Source organism: Schistocerca gregaria, chromosome 1 (assembly GCF_023897955.1).
Source record: "Schistocerca gregaria isolate iqSchGreg1 chromosome 1, iqSchGreg1.2, whole genome shotgun sequence".
In the NCBI taxonomy this organism is placed as follows: Eukaryota; Metazoa; Arthropoda; class Insecta; order Orthoptera; family Acrididae; genus Schistocerca; species Schistocerca gregaria.
In genome coordinates this window covers 580,479,165-580,499,613 of record NC_064920.1, presented here as the reverse complement: position 1 = coordinate 580,499,613, position 20,449 = coordinate 580,479,165, and the positions used below count along the sequence as shown (strand labels likewise).

Genomic DNA, 20,449 nt, shown 5'->3' with positions numbered 1-20,449 from the left:
ATGTTTGAGTTTTAAAATCCTTACCAATAAAGCATGCAGTCACTGTAGTCAATTTAAGCTGGATTGTACCAATGCACAAACACTGTAGTTGATGTGGGGTGGGTTGTACTGATTTCTTCTTAAGTTGTCTTACTCACTGAGCTACAATGGCTTCACATCTTTATAAATTATTAAAGCACATTAAATGACAGGATGGGATGGGAAAAGATTAAACAATTTTGTAAGGAAATATTATTTATTTTCATACACAATTATTCACAATTGTCAAAAAATGTCACTTTTTTTTCTACAGCATCCAAACTGCAGTACTGCCTAAATAACGATTTCTTACATGCTTTGATTCACACTGCAACATATCAAAACTGATGAGAGTGACCAAACAGTTAGTTATTTCACCTGTAAATTTGGTTTGAATGGACTCAGTACTTCTGAATGTGATAGTAGCTGACCTTGGCAATGCAGGAACACATGAATATATACACTGTTCTAAGTCATCCACCTATTCACTGTGCTCACAAAGGTAAATTCCAAAGTCACTGAATACAGCATTGACATATGATCATTAATGACTCAGCTGTCTGTCACAATCTGGTATGCAAATAGACCATGCAAGTTCATAACAACCAAAATGTTACCTTGAGTGTTGCGTCCATACATTTCAATAATGGATACGTAAATACCAAAGGGGTGGATGTTGATTAGAGTGTGAGGCAAGTCATACTTGGTCATCATCTGAGAATCAATGTACTCCAACTTTCCAAATAATGCATCCCACACAGTCTCTGTAAACTCCACTTTAGCACCATGTTTGATACTCTTGATAATTATCACCTCACAATCACTCTATACTTCTATACCTATATTTACATATTTCGATCCACTGCCAGTCAAATTATGTATCCCGGTGAACAACAGCACACTGGGACCATATAGCAGTGGATCAGTGAAAGATGGTACTGCTGCAGCAAATGGTTTTGTGTCCTGCTCTGATTATTTGGTAGTCCATCTATGCGATGTGACTTCACAGTTGAAGTTAGTGGAAACTTGAAGAATTTCACGTTCTGCTGTGGTATACCAATTACTGTTGAATTCAAATCCAATGCATCAGGAGCATTGTGCTGTTGAAAAGGAACTCTTAAGTATTTGCAAAAATGCATGTACACTAGACTCTCGCTAATCCGGCCCTCAATAGTCTGGCCTCTCTGTAATGCAGTGCACATCCAAAAACACGTGCACAATGAATTATTGTGTGCAACACTGCTCCGTTAAAGATTTATACACTGTATTTGAATTGTAGCTTTCTTTACAGTTTGGAATCACATATTCTAAAAGAAAACATGTTACGCTAGACCTAAGCAGAAACTCAAAATTTTAGCTAAGTTAAATCGAGGTTCTTTGCAGAAAGCCATTACTGCTGAGTTCAGTGTTGGACGAGCAACTATTTATGACATCAAAAAGAAAGAAGATGTTATTCAACAGTACTCAACACAAATGGATAGTGATTTGGGAAAATGGAAGGTTATGTGAAAGAGTGAGAATGAAGAACTGGATGTAGCTGTTTATAGATGGTTCATACAACAACACAGTAAGGGAATCCTAGTCAGTGGCCTGATTACAAAGGAAAAAGCAGCTGCATTTAACAAACAACTTGACAGTAGTAGCTTGTTTGCAGCAAGCTAAGGTTGGCTATCAAACTGGAAAAAACGACATGGCATTCGGCAGCTGACAGTCACCGGGGAAAGGCGCTTAGCTAATGATAAGGATGCTGATGAGTTTGTAAGCAAGATATGGAAGATAACAGAGAAAGAATATTTAACTGGTGATGCCTTGTATAATACTGACGAAAGAGAACTCTTTTACAAAATGATTCCTTCAAAAACATTAGCTGCCAAGAACGAGAAGGAAGCTCGTGGTTACAAGTAACAGAAACAGCATGTAACATTAATGGCATGTTGTAATGCAAATGGAAGTCATAAACTATTGCTTATGGTGATTGGAAAATCCCAACATCCACATTGTTTTCAACATACTGAACATTACCTGTGCAGTATTGCGCTCAGAAGAGAGTGTGGATGGACAGACAAATATTATCTTCTTAGTTTTATAAAATGTTTGTACCAGCAGTGAGAAAAGAGCTAAATAAGAAAAAACTTCCACTGAAAGTTGTCCTTATAATTGACGATGCTCCTAGTCATCCTTCATTTGTTTCTCCAAAGTCTGATGGTATACATGTTGGTTGGTTTGTGGGGGTTAAAGGGACCAGACTGCCACGGTCATCGGTCCCTTTTTCCGAATACTAAAAACACCCACAGAGAATAAAAACGAGTAACAGACGATAAGACAGACGACACAGAACAAGAGAAACGTAGACAAAGACCAGACAAGATGAACTAAAATCACACAGTGTGACGGTTGTTGGCCGACCATACAAACAAAAAGGGAAAAGCCAACCACCGGAAAAAAAAAAAAAAAAAAAAAAAAAAAAAAAAAAAAAAAAACAGACAAATCGTAGGCCATAGGCCAGAATCAACACAAAAACACACACTTACATTAAGCGATAAAATCCCCCTGCCCGAATAAAACGCAGAACTATGTCCGCTATGGAAGAGTCGTCAGATAAAAGCGCAGAGAGCGTATCAGGCAGCGCAAAAGTCTGCCTGAGCACAGTTAAAAGTGCGCACTCCAACAGAATATGGACCACCGTCAAGGACGCCCCACAACGACAAAGCGGGGGATCCTCACGACACAGTAAATAACTGTGCGTGAGTCGGGTGTGGCCAATGAGGAGCCGACAAAGGATGACTGATTCCCTGCGGTTGGCTCGCATGGATGACCGCCACACAGTAGTCGTCTCCTTGATACGGCGGAGTTTGTTTGGCACGGGCAGGTTGCGCCAATCAGTGTCCCATAAATCGAAAACTTTGTGGCGTAATAGTGCCTGCAAATCAGTCGCCGGGAGGCCAATCTCCAGAGATGGTGCACTAGTGGCCTCTTTCGCCAGGCGGTCAACAGCTTCATTTCCGGGTATCACAACATGGCCCGGGGTCCAAACGAAGACCACAGATCTGCCGCAACGGGCAAGAGTATGCAGGGACTCCTGGATAGTCATCACCAGACGAGAACGAGGGAAACACTGGTCGAGAGCTCGTAAACCGCCCAGGGAATCGCTACAGATAACGAAGGACTCACCTGAGCAGGAGCAGATATACTCTAGGGCACGAAAGATGGCGACCAGCTCATCAGTGTAAACACTGCAGCCATCTGGCAAGGAGCGTTGTTCGGAATGGTCCCCTAGAGTTAGTACATAACCGACACGACCAGCAACCATCGAACCGTCGGTATATACAACGCCAGAGCCCTGATACGTGGTCAGGATGGAGTAAAAGCGCCGTCAGATGGCCACCGGAGGGACTGAGTCCTTCGGGCCCTGTGCCAAGTCGAGCCGAAGGCAAGGGCGAGGCACACACCAAGGGGGTGTATGCAGAGGGGGCCGGAAAGGAGGTGGTACAGGGAAACACCCAAGCCCGTAGAGAAGCTGTTTGACGCGTACGGCGATCGGACAACCCGACCGGGCCGACGTTCTGGAAGACGGACGACTGACTGCGGGAACAGGACACGATAATTTGGATGCCCGGGCGAGCTAAAAACATGGGTAGAATAAGCAGCCAGTAATTGTTGGCGTCGTAACCGCAGTGGAGGGACACCTGCCTCCACAAGTACGCTGTCCACAGGGCTGGTCCGGAAGGCACCAGTGGCAAGGCGTATCCCGCTGTGGAGGATTGGGTCCAGCAGCCGCAACACAGATGGGGATGCTGAGCCATAAGCCAGACTACCATAGTCCAGACGGGACTGGATCAACGCCTGGTAAAGTCGTAAGAGAATAGATCGGTCGGCGCCCCACCTGGTGTGGCTCAGGCATCGCAGAGCATTTAGATGCCGCCAACACGCCTGTTTAAGCTGCCGAATATGAGGCAGCCAAGTCAACCGGGCATCAAAAACCACCCCCAAAAACCTATGTGATTCCACCACTGAAAGAAGCTCGCCGTCAAGATAAAGCCGCGGCTCCGGGTGAATAGTACGTTGCCGGCAGAAATGCATAACGCAGGTCTTGGCTGCCGAAAACTGAAAACCATGCGCTACAGCCCAAGACTGTGCCTTGCGGATTGCGCCCTGTAGCTGACGTTCAGCAGCTGCAATGCCAATAGAGCTGTAGTAAAGGCAGAAGTCGTCAGCATACAGCGAAGCGGAGACAGAATGTCCCACAGCCGCAGCGAGCCCGTTAATGGCTATTAAAAACAGACAGACACTTAGAACAGAACCCTGTGGCACACCGTTCTCCTGGACTTGGGAGGAACTATACGAGGCCACGACGTGCACGCGGAAGGTACGATACGACAGAAAATTGCAGATATAGATCGGCAGAGGGCCCCGAAGGCCCCATCCATGAAGCGTGGAAAGGATGTGATGACGCCATGTCGTATCATACACCTTCTGCATGTCGAAAAAGACAGCGACCAGATGCTGACGGCGGGCAAAGGCAGTACGGATGGCCGACTCCAGGCTCACCAGATTGTCGGCGGCGGATTGGCCTTTACGGAACCCACCCTGAGACGGAGCCAGAAGGCCCCGAGACTCCAGTACCCAATTCAAGCGCCGGCTCACCATCCGTTCAAGCAAATTGCAAATAAAGTTGGTGAGGCTAATGGGACGGTAGCTGTCCACCTCCAAAGGGTTCTTCCCCGGTTTCAGAATGGGGACAACAAGACTTTCCCGCCATTGCTATGGAAACTCACCCTCGACCCAAATGCGGTTGTAAAGATCGAGGAGGCGTCGCTGGCAGTCCACTGAAAGGTGTTTCAGCATCTGAGAGTGGATGCTATCTGGCCCAAGAGCGGTATCAGGACATGCGGCTAGGGCACTTCGAAATTCCCACTCACTGAATGGAACATTGTACAATTCAGGATGGTGAGTGCGAAAAGAAAGACTCCGACGTTCTATCCGCTCGTTAATGGAGCGGAAGCCCAAGGGGTAGTTCGCAGAAGCGGAAGTCATAGCAAAGTGCTCTGCCAAGCGGTTTGCAATGACGTCGGAGTCAGTACAAACTGCTCCATTCAGTGAGAGCGCAGGGACACTGACAGGGGTCCGATAGCCATAGAGGCGCGAATCTTGGCCCAGACCTGCGATGGGGTGACATGGAGGCCAATGGTGGACACATACCGCTCCCAGCACTCCTGCTTTGCATTGGCGGATAATGCAGCGGGCTCGCGCACGCAGCCGTTTGAATGCGATAAGGTGGTCGATTGAGGGATGTCGCTTGTGACGCTGGAGCGCCCGCCGGCGAGCTTTAATCGCTTCAGCGATCTCAGGCGACCACCAAGAAACAGTCCGCCGCCGAGGGGACCCAGAAGAATGGGGAATGGCAGATTTGGCGGCAGTAACGATGCCGGTGGTGACCGATTGAACCACTGCATCAATGACGTCGTCAGAGAGAGGCTCAATAGCGGCAGTGGAGGAGAACAAGTCCCAGTCTGCCTGATTCAAAGCCCATCTGCTAGGGCACCCAGAAGACTGACGCTGTGGCAGTGACAGAGAGATTGGTTGGTTGGGTGTGGGATTGAAGGGACCAGACTGCTAAGGTTATCGGTCCCTTGTTCCATGATAAAATCACACGAAATAAAAACTGTCAGTCGTTAAAAACGGAGAACTGAGACAAGGGACGACACAATACAAGAAAGACAGACAAAGACCAGACAAACGGAACTAAAATCACACCGAGTGTGAAGGTGGTTGGCCGACCATGAAAATAAGGAAAAGCCGACCACCAAATGACATTGAAACCCACAGTTTAAAACCACAGGCCAAAGGCCCAAGTCAATACAGGAAATAAAAGGACAAACACTCAAATCATATGATAAAAACCCCCTGCGCGAATAAAACTTAACACGAAGTCCGCCATAGCAACGTCATCACATAAAAGGGCAGGGAGGGTATCAGGCAGCGTAAATGTCTGCCTGAGTCCTGTCAAAGCGGGCAGTCCACCAAAATGTGGACCAACGTCAGAGCTGCCCCGCAGCGACATAGCGGTGGGTCCTCCCGGCGCAACAAATGGCCATGCGACAGCCACGTGTGGCCAATGCGCAGCCGGCAGAGGACGACAGAGTCCTTCCGAGAGGCCCGCATGGAGGAGCGCCACACACCGGTCGTCTCCTTCACCGCCCGAAGTTTGTTGGGCGTGGGCAGGGTGCGCCACTCGTCACCCCAGGCACCAAGCACTTTCTGGCGCAATAGCGACAGGAGATCACACTCCATAAGGCCGAGTTCCAGAGACGGTGAACTCACTGCCTGTTTAGCCAGCGTATCAACCCGCTCACTGCCCGGGATGCCGACATGACCTGGGGTCCAAACAAAGACCACGGAGCGGCCGCAACGGGCAAGAGCATGGAGTGACTCGTGGATGGCCATCACCAGACGGGAACGAGGAAAGCACTGGTCAAGAGCTCGTAAACCACTCAGGGAGTCACTACAGATGACAAAGGACTCACCTGAGCGGGAGCGGATGTACTCTAGGGCGCGATAGATGGCAACCAACTCGGCAATGTAGACACTATTCCCGGGTGCCAGCGACCGTTGCTCACAATGATCCTCTAGAGTAAGAGCGTAACCAGTGCGACCAGAGACCATCGAACCATCGGTATAGGCCACGCCAGATCCGGGAAACTCGGCAAGGAGAGAAACAAAGCGGCGGCGGAGGGACGGAGGAGGGACCGAGTCTTTCGGACCCTGTGCCAAATCCAGCCGAATGCATGGTCGGCGCACACACCAAGGGGGCAGACGGAGATTGGCCCGGAAAACAGGCGGGAGAGGAAAAAACTCAATCCCATACAGTAGAGCCCGGATGCGAACCGCGATCGTACACCCTGACCGGGGCCGCCTGTCTGGAAGATGGACGATCGAGTGCGGGAACAGGAGACGGTAGTTGGGATGCCCTGGCAAGCTACAAACGTGGGCAGCATAAGCGGCCAGAAGTTGGTCGCGCCGGATCCGCAATGGAGGAACACCAGCCTCCACAAGTAAGCTGTCAACAGGGCTTGTCCGAAATGCTCCTGTGGCGAGTCGGATCCCGCAGTGATGGATGGGATCCAGCAATTGCAACGCTGATGGCGATGCCGAACCATAAGCCACACACCCATAATCAAGGCGGGACTGGATCAGTGCTTGATACAGCCGGAGAAGGGTGGACCGATTGGCACCCCATCCGGTGTGGCTAAGGCAACGGAGAGCGTTTAAATGCCGCCAGCATGTTTGTTTAAGCTGCCTAATATGAGGCAGCCAAGTCAACCGGGCATCAAATACCAGTCGCCTAATCTTAGCCCAAACGTGCGATGCAGAGGTACGGACGCCAATGGTGGAAACATACCGTTCCCAGCACTCCTGCTTCCGTTGGCGAATAAGGCGTCGGCCACGGGCACGGAGCTGTTTAAAAACGATGAGGTTCTCCAAGGACGGGTGCCGCTTATGGCGTTGAAGAGCCCGCCAGCGATCTCTAATCGCCTCTGCGATCTCGGGCGCCCACCAAGGCACAGTCCTCCGCCGAGGGGACCCGGATGAACAGGGAATCGCAGATGCCGCCGCAGAAACGATGCCGGTGGTGACCGACTGAACCACCGCATCAATGGTGTCAGGGGAAGGAGGTGCGATAGTGGCGAGAGAGGAGAACAAGCCCCAATCAGCCTTATTCACAGCCCATCTGGAGGGGCGTTCAGAAGAGTGACGCTGTGGTAGTGACAGAAAGATGGGGAAATGGTCACTACCACATAAGTCGTCATGGACACTCCAGTGGATGGATGGTGAAAGTCCGGGGCTGCAGATAGAAAGGTCGATGGCCGAAAATGTACCATGGACTACACTGAAATGTGTCGGCTCTCCCGTGTTTAAGAGGCAGAGGTCAAGCTGCGAGAGAAGAGTCTCGACATCTCTACCCCGGCCAGTAATCTCGGCGCTACCCCACAGGGGGTTATGGGCGTTAAAGTCGCCCAGTAACACAAAAGGAGGAGGCAGTTGTGCTATCAATGCAGCCAACACATGACGCGAGACATCACCATCTGGCGGAAGATACAAACTGCAGACAGTAATAGGCTGAGGCGTCCACATCCTTACAGCGACAGCCTCTAAAGGTGTGTGAAGAGGTACACATTCGCTGTACACAGAGTTAAGGATGTAGACGCAGACTCCACCAGATACCCTCTCATAAGCTGCCCGGTTCTTGTAATAACCCCGATACCCATGTAGGGCAGGGGTCCGCATTGCCGGAAACCAAGTTTCCTGTAGGGCAATGCAGAGGAAAGGGTGACTGCTGATGAGTTGGCGAAGCTCAGCAAGGTGGTGGAAAAAAGCGCTGCAGTTCCACTGGAGTATCACTTTGTCCATGTCCGAAAAAGGCGTGAAGGGGCCGAGGAGGCAGATCACGCCACTAGGTCACCTGCTGCCACCGATGGAGGACCAGTACAATCTGCTTCCATGGTGTCTGAGGGTCCGGCGAGATCCAGGTCCTCAGCGCACGCCCGGATCTCCACCTTATCCCCGGACGCAGAGCCTGTAGGGAGCAGTGGGGTGGACGCCACCGCGTGGTCCTTGGCCTTAGAAGTCTTCTTCTTCGTCTTGTCTCTCTGGTCCTTGGGTTTCATTGGCTGGGAGGGCTCCAGCGAGTCCGTCTCCGGGACGGAGGAGGAGCGGGAAGCCCTGCGACCAGCCGCTGGTCTGCTTTTCTTCCATTGGCTGACGTCACCCTTCCCAGAGGCGGAAACCTGGGAAGGAAGGGACCCAAGGGACCCTTTCCGTGCTATTCGAGCCGGGGAAGTTTGAGGCTTCCCCAGCTTAGAAGTGGGGACTGATGTCCCCGATGGTTGGGGGGTTGCTGCTCCTGAGGCAGGTAGTGCAGGAGCAGCAGGGAGTGAAGTGCCCCCCACCATCAAGGGGGCAGGCGTAGCATTCCGGCTCTGAGAGGTGGCAGTCTGAGGGAGAGCTAATGGGGCCATAACAGTAGTAGCCGCGGCGTAAGAGGCAGTCATTCGAACAGGATGGAGGCGTTCGAACTTCTGCCTGGCCTCAGTGTATGTCAGGCGGTCCAGGGTCTTATACTCCATGATTTTGCGCTCTTTCTGGAAGATCCTGCAGTCCGGCGAGCAAGGCGAGTGGTGCTCTCCGCAGTTTACACAGATGGGAGGCGGAGCACATGGAGTATTGGGATGTGATGGGCGACCACAATCTCGACATGTGAGGCTGGAAGTACAGCGGGAAGACATATGCCCGAACTTCCAGCACTTAAAGCACCGCATCGGGGGAGGGATATATGGCTTGACGTCACAACGATAGACCATCACCTTGACCTTCTCAGGTAAGGTATCACCCTCGAAGGCCAAGATGAAGGCACCGGTGGCAACCTGCTTATCTCTTGGACAACGATGTACGCGCCAGACGAAGTGAACACCTCGCCGCTCTAAATTGGCGCGAAGCTCGTCATCGGACTGCAATAGAAGGTCCCGATGGAATATTATGCCCTGGACCATATTAAGACTCTTATGGGGAGTGATTGTAACCGGAACATCCCCCAGCTTGTTACAATCGAGTAACCGGTGGGACTGGGCGGAGGACGCCGATTTGATCAAAACCGAGCCCGAGCGCATTTTGGACAAGCCCTCCACCTCCCCGAACTTGTCCTCTAAGTGCTCGACGAAGAACTGAGGCTTCATGGATGTAAAGGATTCACCATCAGCTCTCGTACACACCAGGTAGCGGGGCGAGTATGGTTCGCTGGCATCCTTAGTCTTTCGTTCCTCCCATGGTGTAGCCAGGGAGGGGAACGATTTGGGGTCATATGTAGTTGCGTTGTATTGAGCCCTGGAACGCTTAGAGACTGCTGGAGGCTGACCGCCAGCAAGAGATGATGTACCACGCTTCATTGCGGGTCATCCGCCCTGATGCCAACTACTCCGACCAAGGGCCCTCCCCACGGGTGCCACCCAGCCTCAGCAACGACCACCTGGCAGGATGGCCATTGCCGGGAGTCCCAATGCCCCAAGGAGATAGGCATCTACTCCTTGGCATACGTGGGGAGTTAACGGCGCTGGCATCATCAGAGCGATCCCTGTGTAGTCAGGGGGCTACAACCAACAGGGTACATGGCGGCCCCACCACAACGGACTGGCTACCGAGCTGGATTTCAGGTGATGTAGTCCAATATCGTCATTGGCGCATAAAGCGACACAGCATAGCAGACTGCAATAAACTGCACCCAAGAACAAATCCACGCCCAAGAGATGGTAGGTGAGCGGGACTGCTAAGCGATGACGACAAACCTGGCTAGAGATGGTAATGCATGATGGACACATCGCTCCTTGTAAGGTGCCCTTCCCCAATCGGCTCGCTCTTCGGAAAATTTAGAAGGATGGAGGTCAAACCCGTTAGGGGACCATCTCACAAGGCCAAAACGTTTGAGACTCCTTTTAGTCGCCTCTTACGAGAGGCAGGAATACCGTGGGCCTATTCTTACCCCCGAACCCACAGGGGGGCAGAAAGATTGGAAAGTGGTCACTACCACACAGGTCGTCATGCACTCTCCATTGGACAGACGGCAAGAGGCTAGGGCTACAGATGGAAAGGTCAATGGCGGAGTATGTGCCATGCGCCACATTGAAGTGTGTGAAGGCACCATCATTTAAGATCGAGAGATAGAGCTGCGCCAATAAATGCTCAACGATGGCGCCTCGACCTGTTGCCACTGACCCACCCCACAGATGGTTATGGGCGTTAAAGTCGCCCAGTAACAGGAAAGGTGGAGGCAATTGGGTTATCAGGGCAGCCAGGACATGCTGCGCGACATCACCATCCGGTGGAAGGTAAAGACTGCAGACGGTAACAGCCTGTGGCGTCCACACCCGAACAGCGACAGCCTCTAAAGGCGTGTGGAGAGGTACAGACTCGCTGTGAAGAGAGTTCAGGACATAGATGCAGACGCCAATAGACACCCTTTCATAAGCTGCCCGGTTCTTATAATAACCCCGATAGCCACGGAGGGCGGGGGTTCGCATTGCCGGAAACCAAGTTTCCTGCAGAGCAATGCAGAGGAAAGGGTGAAGGCTGATAAGTTGGCGGAGCTCAGCTAGATGGTGGAAGAAACCGCTGCAGTTCCACTGGAGGATGGTGTTGTCCATGGCTGAGAAAGGCTTGACGGGACTGGGAAGGGAGATTACGCCGCTGGGTCACCTGCTGCCTTCGATTTAGCACCTGTGATAGTGCTTTCCATGGCGTCTGATGGACCGGTGAGATCGAGGTCCTCAGTGGACGCCAGAATCTCCACCGAATCCTCAGACGCAGAGCTGGAAGGTTGCGGTGGGATGGCTGCCACCACGAGTTCCTTGGGCTGAGAGCTCTTCTTGGGTTTCTCACGCCGTTCCTTGGGTCGCACCGGCTGGGAGGGCTTCACCGATTCAGTCTCCGGGACGGAGGAGGATCGTGAAGCCCTACGACCAGCTGATTGCGGGCACTTACGCCATTGTCGGTCGTCAGGCTTCTCGCTGGCGGAAACCTGGGAAGGGAGGGACCCAAGGGACCCCTTGCGAGCGTGAGAAGCCGAAGAAGTTGGACACTTCTCTGGCTTAGAAGTGGGGACGGACGTCCCCGATGGGTGGGATGGTGTTGCTCCTGAGGTAGGTGGCGCGGGAGCAACCCAGTGGGTAGAGCCCCCCACTGGCGAGGGGGCAGGAGGAGTTGTACCATTCGTCGATCCGGCCACAATTGGAGAAACAGACGGGGCTAGCACAGGTGTTGTAACAGCAGCGTAGGAAGATGTCATTCTCACAGGATGGAGTCGGTCGTATTTCCTCTTGGCCTCAGTATAGGTTAGTCGGTCCAGGGTCTTGTATTCCATGATTTTACGCTCTTTCTGGAAAATTCGGCAGTCTGGCAAGCAAGGTGAATGGTGCTCCCCGCAGTTGACACAGATGGGAGGCGGGGCACATGGAGTATTGGGATGTGATGGGCGTCCGCAATCTCGACATGTGAGGCTGGAAGTGCAGCGAGAAGACATATGGCCGAACTTCCAGCACTTAAAGCACCGCATCGGGGGAGGGATATAGGGCTTAACGTCACATCGGTAGACCATCACCTTGACTTTTTTCCGGTAATGTATCCCCTTTGAAGGCCAAGATGAAGGCACCGGTAATAATCTGATTTTCCTTCGGACCCCGATGAACGCGCCGGACGAAATGTACAACTCGGCGTTTTAAATTGGCGTTCTAAATTGGCCATCCTGAGACTTACGTTCCTCCCACGGTGTGGCCAGGGAGGGGAACGTTTTCGGATCTTATTTCTGAGCGTTAAACTGAGCTCGAGAACGCTTAGAGACTGCTGGTGGCTGGCCACCAGGGAGAGACGATGTACCATGCTTCATTGCGGGTCATCTGCCCTGATGCCACCTACTCCGACCAAGGGCCCTCCCCATGGGTGCCACCCAGCCACGGCAATAGCCACCTGGCAGGATGGCCGTTGCCGGGAGTCCCGATACCCCAGGAGGATAGGCATCTACTCGTTGGCATACGTGGGGAGTTAACGGCGCAGGCATCAGTAGAGCGATCCCTGTGTTGTCAGGGGGCTAAAACCAACAGGGTACATGGCGGCCCCACCACAACGGACTGGCTACCGTGCTGGATGTTAGGTAACATGTGGTCCATGGTCGCCGTCGGTGCAGAAAGAGGCACTGCACAGTGCAAGGTGTTATCTGCACGTAGAAAAAGAGTCATGCCCAAGAGATGGAGAGCGGACAGGACTGCAGTTCAACGGTGTATAAGCTGGCGAAAGGTCTTATCGCAAGATGGACACAATGCACCAAGTAAGGCACCCTTCCCCAATCGGCTCACTCTTCGGAAAATTTTGAGAGATGGAGGTCAAAGTTTGAGACTCCTTTTAGTCGCCTCTTACGACAGGCAGGAATACCGCGGGCCTATTCTAATCCCCGAATCCGCAGGGGGCGGTATACATGTACAAGCACTCTTTCTCCCACCCAATGCGGCAGCCCCAATAAAGCCCATGGACCAGGGAATATTGGAATCAATTAAATGTCATTATTGACATTCATTACTTGTCTCCTTGCTGAAAGAAAGTGAAAATGACTATTGAGACTATGCTGAAGGCATGGAAAGCAATTAACATATGTGATGATGTTTTTCAAGCAGCCGAAGCATGGGATAAAGAGGAGAGAACTACCATAATGAAGAGCTGGAGAAAATTGTTGCCATTCATTGACACCGAGTTGGATCGACTAGTGAGTGGCAGTGATGAGCCAGTCAATTTGAAATCATCAATTACTTTGTACACAGACATGTTCCACAACCTCATGGGAGGAGAAGAAATTGATGATTAAGATGTTAGTAAGTGGTTGAATGAGCAAAACTGTGATACGGACCAAACTTTAGTAGATGAAGAAATAATCAAAAGCGTGTAAGAAAGTAATTATGAAAGTGATGAAGAGGTCACAGGACGAGAGATCATGAACATTTCTCACACAATTGGTGCTGAAGCTGCCGAGGTCTTCCTGGAGTATATTATGCAACAACCAGATACATGCAGTACCGACGTAATGCTTGTAAAGCGGTTGCATGATAAAGCATGCCACTGTCGCGTATCATCATTGTGACAGTTAAAAATTAGGGACATGTTTCATAGAGAGTGATCTGACTTTATAATATGTACAGTATACACTCAAGGACTAAGCTTTCATTGAAATTTAATGTATTTTTGGATTTAATAAAGTATATCCTCTATGTTTTAAAATTGTATCCTTCAGTTTAATAAAGTCCAGTAGACTACATCTCATATGTTTTCAAAATAAATAAAAAACAAAATAAATGTATAAAATAGATGTCAGATACTGATAATCCAGCACTTCTGCTAATACGGCATCCATATGTGCCAGGAATGGTCGGATTAGTGAGAATCTAGTGTAATAATAATATTAATGACAAATGAGAGAGGGAGGAATGGGTTAATAATACTTACAGTCTTTTTCTCCCTTATTCTGTCTGGAGACAGTGTTCGTTGATCTCTTTGGAAATAATTGCAGCTCCTACTCAGAAATATCAGGTGGTCCATCCATGCACTATGGCTTGATGAGTAGTGGTGGTGCAGACAAAAACTGCACCAGGAGGTGCTGCACTATTGAAAATAAAAATCATAAGTATTTGCGAAAGCAGATAGAATAGTAACATGGGCAACGACTGAAGGGTTAAAACACTTAATACTTTTATTCTGTCTAGATGTGCTGCTGGTGATTCATGATGCTGTTACTTCAGCGCACAGAGCATGAGTGAAAAGTCTGACAGATGGTTAGTAAGGCCAGGGGATAACTATTTCTTGGACTGGTGATGGAGGTGGTGAGGGGGGGGGGAATCTTTGTCAGTTAGTTTTGGCTAATAGATCATTATAACTTGGTAATAAATAATGATAAAAGTGGCAGACTGTCAGTTGCACTAGGTCTGCTGCCATGTTTGATAATCACATCATTGTGCCATGCCTGACAGCACCTAACTTTGGTAATCTAATGGGAACCAGTGTTACCACTGCAGCAAGGCCATTGGCACGGTTTGCAAACAGCTGGTCAAAATGACTTGCTTTTGCTTGATTCCTGGTCTGCATATAAAAATTATTCTCCCTTAGAGCAAACTATCCCTCCTAAAAAGTGTATGACACTGCAATTCATGCCACATGGAACCAATGGACAAATTCAGCCTCTGGATGTTTGTTTTTACCATGCCTATAAAACATATTATTGCGGTATCTGAAGCTGTGCCTTGAAGGATAGCCAGTTTCACGATAGTCTCCATGACAGACTGTTTCACATTGCATGCCATCACATTCCATCAGTTCTCATCACCTCATTACACCAATATACGTCTGTATGCATTCTTTTAGAGTGGGTACCTGGCTGCAAGTCCTCCCACGTTTATAACTTCCAAGGACTTCACCTTTGAACTTGATGGTGTGAACTTTTGTGATCACTGTGGCCTGTAATTTTTCATTCGGTGTTCATGGTGCAAATTAATGGTTTGCTTTGAATATTTTTTGATTGTTAATGATGTCCACTTTGTTACGTGTAACAGACTCATCCCACAGAAGGTCGATCTCTGCACCTACCAGACACTCATTTTCTGTCGCCCTCCTTATGCACATGGTGAGTTATTAGCAGCTAATATTTTTCCTGTTAAAACTGTTGACACAACACTTAAATGTGCATTACCAAGGACTGAACTTATGACATTGGACTCCAGGGTTTCCTTGTCAGATGATGTCCTCTGCAGTACACTGGACTGTTTTGCCCACCTGGACAATTTTTTTATGTACTCCTGAGACACGGTCAAATATCAGAAGCATCTTAGGGAGATTTTTGCCGGTCTGGAAAGAGTAGGAGTCACTCTCAACCTACAAAAATATGTTTTGGGGATAGCTGAGTTTGAATTCTTAGGGCACACCGTTTCTGCTTCTGGCTTTGGGCACAGGTTTAAATCTTCTTCTGCTGTTTTACCTACAAAGTGTTTTCTTTTGCCTCTCTGTTTCTGTGTGCCATGAACTGTTACATTCAAGGCAGGTGGTACTCCAGTACTTTCTGCTACCTTATAATTTCCTGTTTGACTAAACAGAACACCAACTATCTCCCAGTTTATTTAATTATTTCACTAGACTCTTAATAATGACACTTGAAACATCTACTGTGGCTTTAATTACCCAGTGCACAATGCTACACATGTTTATAGCAGCTAATACTTTATGTGGCACTTCTAATTACAAATTTTGAGATCCACACAGACTGCCCTAGCAGACAACTCTATCCATGCAGTTGCAGCTGGTCTTTCCCCAAGAGCCCATGCATGAGAGGCAACTGCTGACAGGAGTGCCTTTTCCCCACCACCATATGTGAAAACGGACACTTCTGCTGGATTTTTCCTAGTTGAAAACAATGCGATTCTTGTGTGTGTGTGCATGCACTGTGTAATAGTAACAGTGGCTATGCTTGGATGTTGATTGCTAATTCAATGAACATGCAATCCTTCTCTAATGATGACTCAGGCACTTTACAAAGACTTTTAATTGCTGCAACCCAGTGGAAATAGTACATTGACATATTTTGGTGAGTCAGCCTTGCATCACACTTCGCAAACGAGTTGTAGGCACCTCACTTACCAAACAGGACCAATGGCGTATCTGCTGGCATGGCTCAAATAAACAGCTGCCTATTTTAATGCAAGCAATTTGTTGTTGAAGGCCCTCTTTCTGATACAGGGAACATAAATTCCATGCATGCCAATGTAATTTTGTCTTGCAAATTATTAACTGATTCTTGCCTGTACTTAGCAACCATGTTGGCCATGCTTCCTATCTTTCCAGACTCACAGGGTTTTGATTTCGCACTCCACGTACACTGGTGCCAGTCGTGCTCTCTCAGATCAAGACTGTGTATCTTGTATCCTACGCAGGTCAGAAGTTAAAACATTTCAATTATTTAAATATCTGTATGAAAGTTAATTTTGTACTGTGACTGGAGAAACTAAGAACTCTACCAACATGGATCTGAACTGTAGTGAACAGACTGCTAAACAATTTTTATAAGTAGTTGTTAATAGCATGTAGTTTGTGCATAAATAAATAATCATGTGGTAGAAATTCTAATCCTGTGCAGTTTTCTAAATTACGTGTTCCATTGCATTGCACTTCTGTCTACTTTCCCTTCTAAATTTAGTATCAATGGGCGCTGCCTGGTGAGCATTAACAACAGAGTATGTGTACCCACACTGGTGACCCCAAATCTTGAAGTTTTCCACACAGCGCATCCCTCTGTTAGAATGTCCATGCAAACTCCAAACATGCAATCCTTGTCTTCCCCTCTCCCCATCTGTCCAATGACACTCATTAGCAAGTTGCAGCACACACAGGGATACAGCCCCAAAGTACAAACCTCATCTGTGACAAAAACATTCCCTCTAATTAGAGCCATGAAAATAGTCCTTCCAACATGCAATCAGAGGCATCTGGCTTTAATCAGTTCCTTGCAGAATCTGCTCAGTTCACGAGTGCCGCTGTGCTCCTTGCACAGGCCCCATCACTGACCAGTTCACCAAACAGAATTTCCACCCACCTCCCTGCATTTAATGTCCATGACCTGCACCTACGGTTGGTCTCCGCCAAAGTGATCTTCACTGGATCTGGAATTACGAAGATCACCCTTACCATAGATCAGTTCGGATCCACGGTTGCGGTGGAAGCTTGTAACATTATCACTGATCTCCCACCATCCAGCAGCTACAATAAACTAAAAAAGCACCTACTCACATGCTTAGCATCATCAAAAACACAGTGCTCCCAGCCCTTGTATTCATTGTAGGAATGTTCTGACATGAGACTCACCCAGCTCCTGCGACACCTCCATGCCTTAGCTGAACCCCATGTCTTGCTGGACAAAGTCCTGTTCCACAACTAGACATCTCACTTGCCTGCAGCTATCCGCACTGTGCTTGTTGTGCAGAATCATACAGACACTGACATGACCAACGTGAAAGCAGATTGAGTGTTCGATTCCCTCGACCTCTCGCTGGCAGTAGCCAGCCACCAGTTCCCCTTACCCACTTCCCCTTACCCCAATTGCCCCTCTCCCCCTCCCACCTCCCACAGTGGCAACAAGTCTCCCAGCTCTTTTGAAGCACAAAGCACAGCCAGAGAGAATACCACTGCCTGTGCGTCAGGACACGCAAGCCGATTTAGTGAACATCGTGGTGTGCTTCAGCAGTGAAATGGCCAACTTAACTGCTGCACTCACACCCACCTGTCTTCACAACTTCCACCTCCTGCCCCCGCCCTTCACAGCCCAAGCGCTCATGTGACCACCAGTGCACGTGACCGTGCAGGTGTGACAGCCCCACTCATCCAGCAAGCGGAACGAGCCACGTGACACTGACCCTGTGTGCAGATAGCATGAGTGCTTTGGCAGTGATGCAGCAAACTGACATCCACTGTGCTAGTGGTGGCCAGACATGGTTGGCGACTGGCAGTAGGTGCAACCAGTTGCTCTACAATTTTACAGCACCTGTTTGTATCAGACCACGACTACTCCACCTTGCCCATATCCTAATTCATTGGCACCACTTTACTTATCCATTTCCCCATACAGGCTCCCATTCTGGTTTGGCTGCAATCCACCTTCCCCATCCCTCTCACCACTACAAACAGTTCCATCACATCACCTATGCCCCCACACCAGCCAAGTTGACGTTGGGCACAGTGAGGAGTTTCTCTGGACTTTCATTGTGGCCAACATCACTGACCAGATCCTCAGCACAGATTTTCTTTCCAGTTCAGTCTCCTCTCCAATCTCATGCATTCTCACATAATTAATGGCATGTCACATAACTTTGCACCCATCACCACCTGCCACGCCTCCCACTTCACCATTAAGCAGCTGTCCAACTCCAGTCCTTTCACTGATATACTCTCCAAATTTTTGTTCCTCCTCCCTCCCTCACCATCAGGGCGCACCACAATACAGTGCACTATATCGTGACCGCACCAGGCCCACCAGTACACTGCCATGTCTGCCCTCTCCTGCAGGCCACAAGCTAGTTCACAAGGGTGGAAATTGAAGCCTCCATTGATGCCAGAATCCTGCATCCTTCAAAAAGCCTGTGGTCCTTCACACTCCATTCAGCTCCCATGAAGGATGGCACCTGGTGCCCTTGTGGTGATTATTGGCTTTTGAATAAATGAACAATTTCCAACTGTTATCTTGCCTCCCTTTTGTGCAGTTACAGGAACAACATTCTGGGTTCTACCATGTTCAATAAGACAGACTGGGCAAAAGCTTTTACACAGGTCCGGATCACACAGGAGGACATTGAGAAGATGGCCATGAACACACCCTTTGGTCTCGTTGAGAGCCCTTTGTGCCTGTGAGGCCACACAAACATGGCAGTGTTTTCTTGACCATGTCCTCCACAGTGCACCGAGGACAACAGCCTTACTTACTCCCCGAACTTGGCTGAACACTGCAAATGACTCAGGGAGATTTTTACCCAACTGGAAAAATACATGTTCAAAGTAGCAAAGATTGAATTCGAGGGACGCATCATTTCCGGATCCAGCTCATGCCCCCTACCCACTCAGTCGCTTAGTTTTGACGGCAAATGATATGTGAGGAACTACACAGATTTTGGGGATAGTAAATTTTTTTCACTGTTTACCAAATGATGTGGCCTCTGTTCAGGATCTCCTCACCACTGCATTGTGAGGCAGCCAAAGGAAAGCAACAGACCAATACCATGGACCCCAAGTATGACAGTCAGTTCTAAGTGCATAAAATGCGATCTTGCCAAACTGGCCCTTCGGGTACACCACCATCAATCTGCCCTCCCACCATTGTCACTGACACGAGCCAGTCCATGATCAGGAGCTGCTTGCAATGTATGAGGCAGTGAAGTATTTCCACTCCTCCACTGAGGGGTGCCATTTCATCATTTCTATGGACCTCTGGTGACTCATGACAAGTATTTGTCAGATAGCTTGCATCAAATCTCACCTCTGCAGTTCAGGCAGCAGATGTAGGTAGCATAATTTACCACTTATATATATGCCGCATCACCTTCGCCGATAGCCTCAGCCGCACCTGTACCATCAGCCCTTCACTCGATTACGAGGCCCTCGCAAAAGCCCAGACCACCACCGACACCACACTAGCCCACTTATTTCAGGATCTGTATTCAGACGTTATCTGATGTCTGACCCCAGGCATCCCATCGGCTCCAAAGACCGCATCTGCCCCTTCCTTTCCTGGCCTTACGCAAACCAGATTTTGACCGCTTGCGGGGGCTGGCACATGCTGGTGTCTGCTGCCCTCTTCCAGGAACATTTTTGCTGGCTTGGCATCCAATGGGACTGCCATGCGTGGGCTGACACCTGCCTCCCATGCCAACAAGTCAAAGTGGGCCAACACGTTCACATGCGGATGGTCTCACTTCCCCCAGCTCATCAATAATTCTCCCATGTCCACATGAACTTTGTCGGGCCATTGCCCTTTTTCAGATGGCTGCCATTTCCTCCTCACAATACAGACCAGTTCATATGCTGGCTGTATGCCATGCCCATCCCAGACATTTTGGCCAAAACAATCGTCACCACATTCATCAAACATGGGTTTCGTGTTTTGTTTGTCCCCACCACATAACATCTGAATGCGAGCACCAATTCACTTCCTATTTGTTCAAAACCCTGCCTGGCATCTGTGGTACACTTCTCCATACTACCACTATCTATCACCCTGAAAGGAACGGGGTGGTGAAATGTTTATACTACACACTGAAATCCGCTTTTACCTGCTGTGGTGGAAAATGGTCCACTGTTTTGCCACAGGTCTTGT

General features: G+C 49.3%; 1 long non-coding RNA gene across 1 annotated transcript in view; it reads right to left on the bottom strand.

Moving 5' to 3' along the window:
- Positions 1 to 278: 278 nt before the first annotated feature.
- Positions 279 to 20,449, bottom strand: part of LOC126299295 (uncharacterized) — a 31,831-nt gene continuing 11,660 nt past the window's right edge. The window contains exons 2-3 of the long non-coding RNA XR_007552781.1: positions 14,053 to 14,208; positions 279 to 1,118 (exon numbers count right to left, since the gene is read on the bottom strand). This is a non-coding gene — a long non-coding RNA (uncharacterized LOC126299295). The remainder of the gene's footprint in view (positions 1,119 to 14,052; positions 14,209 to 20,449) is intronic.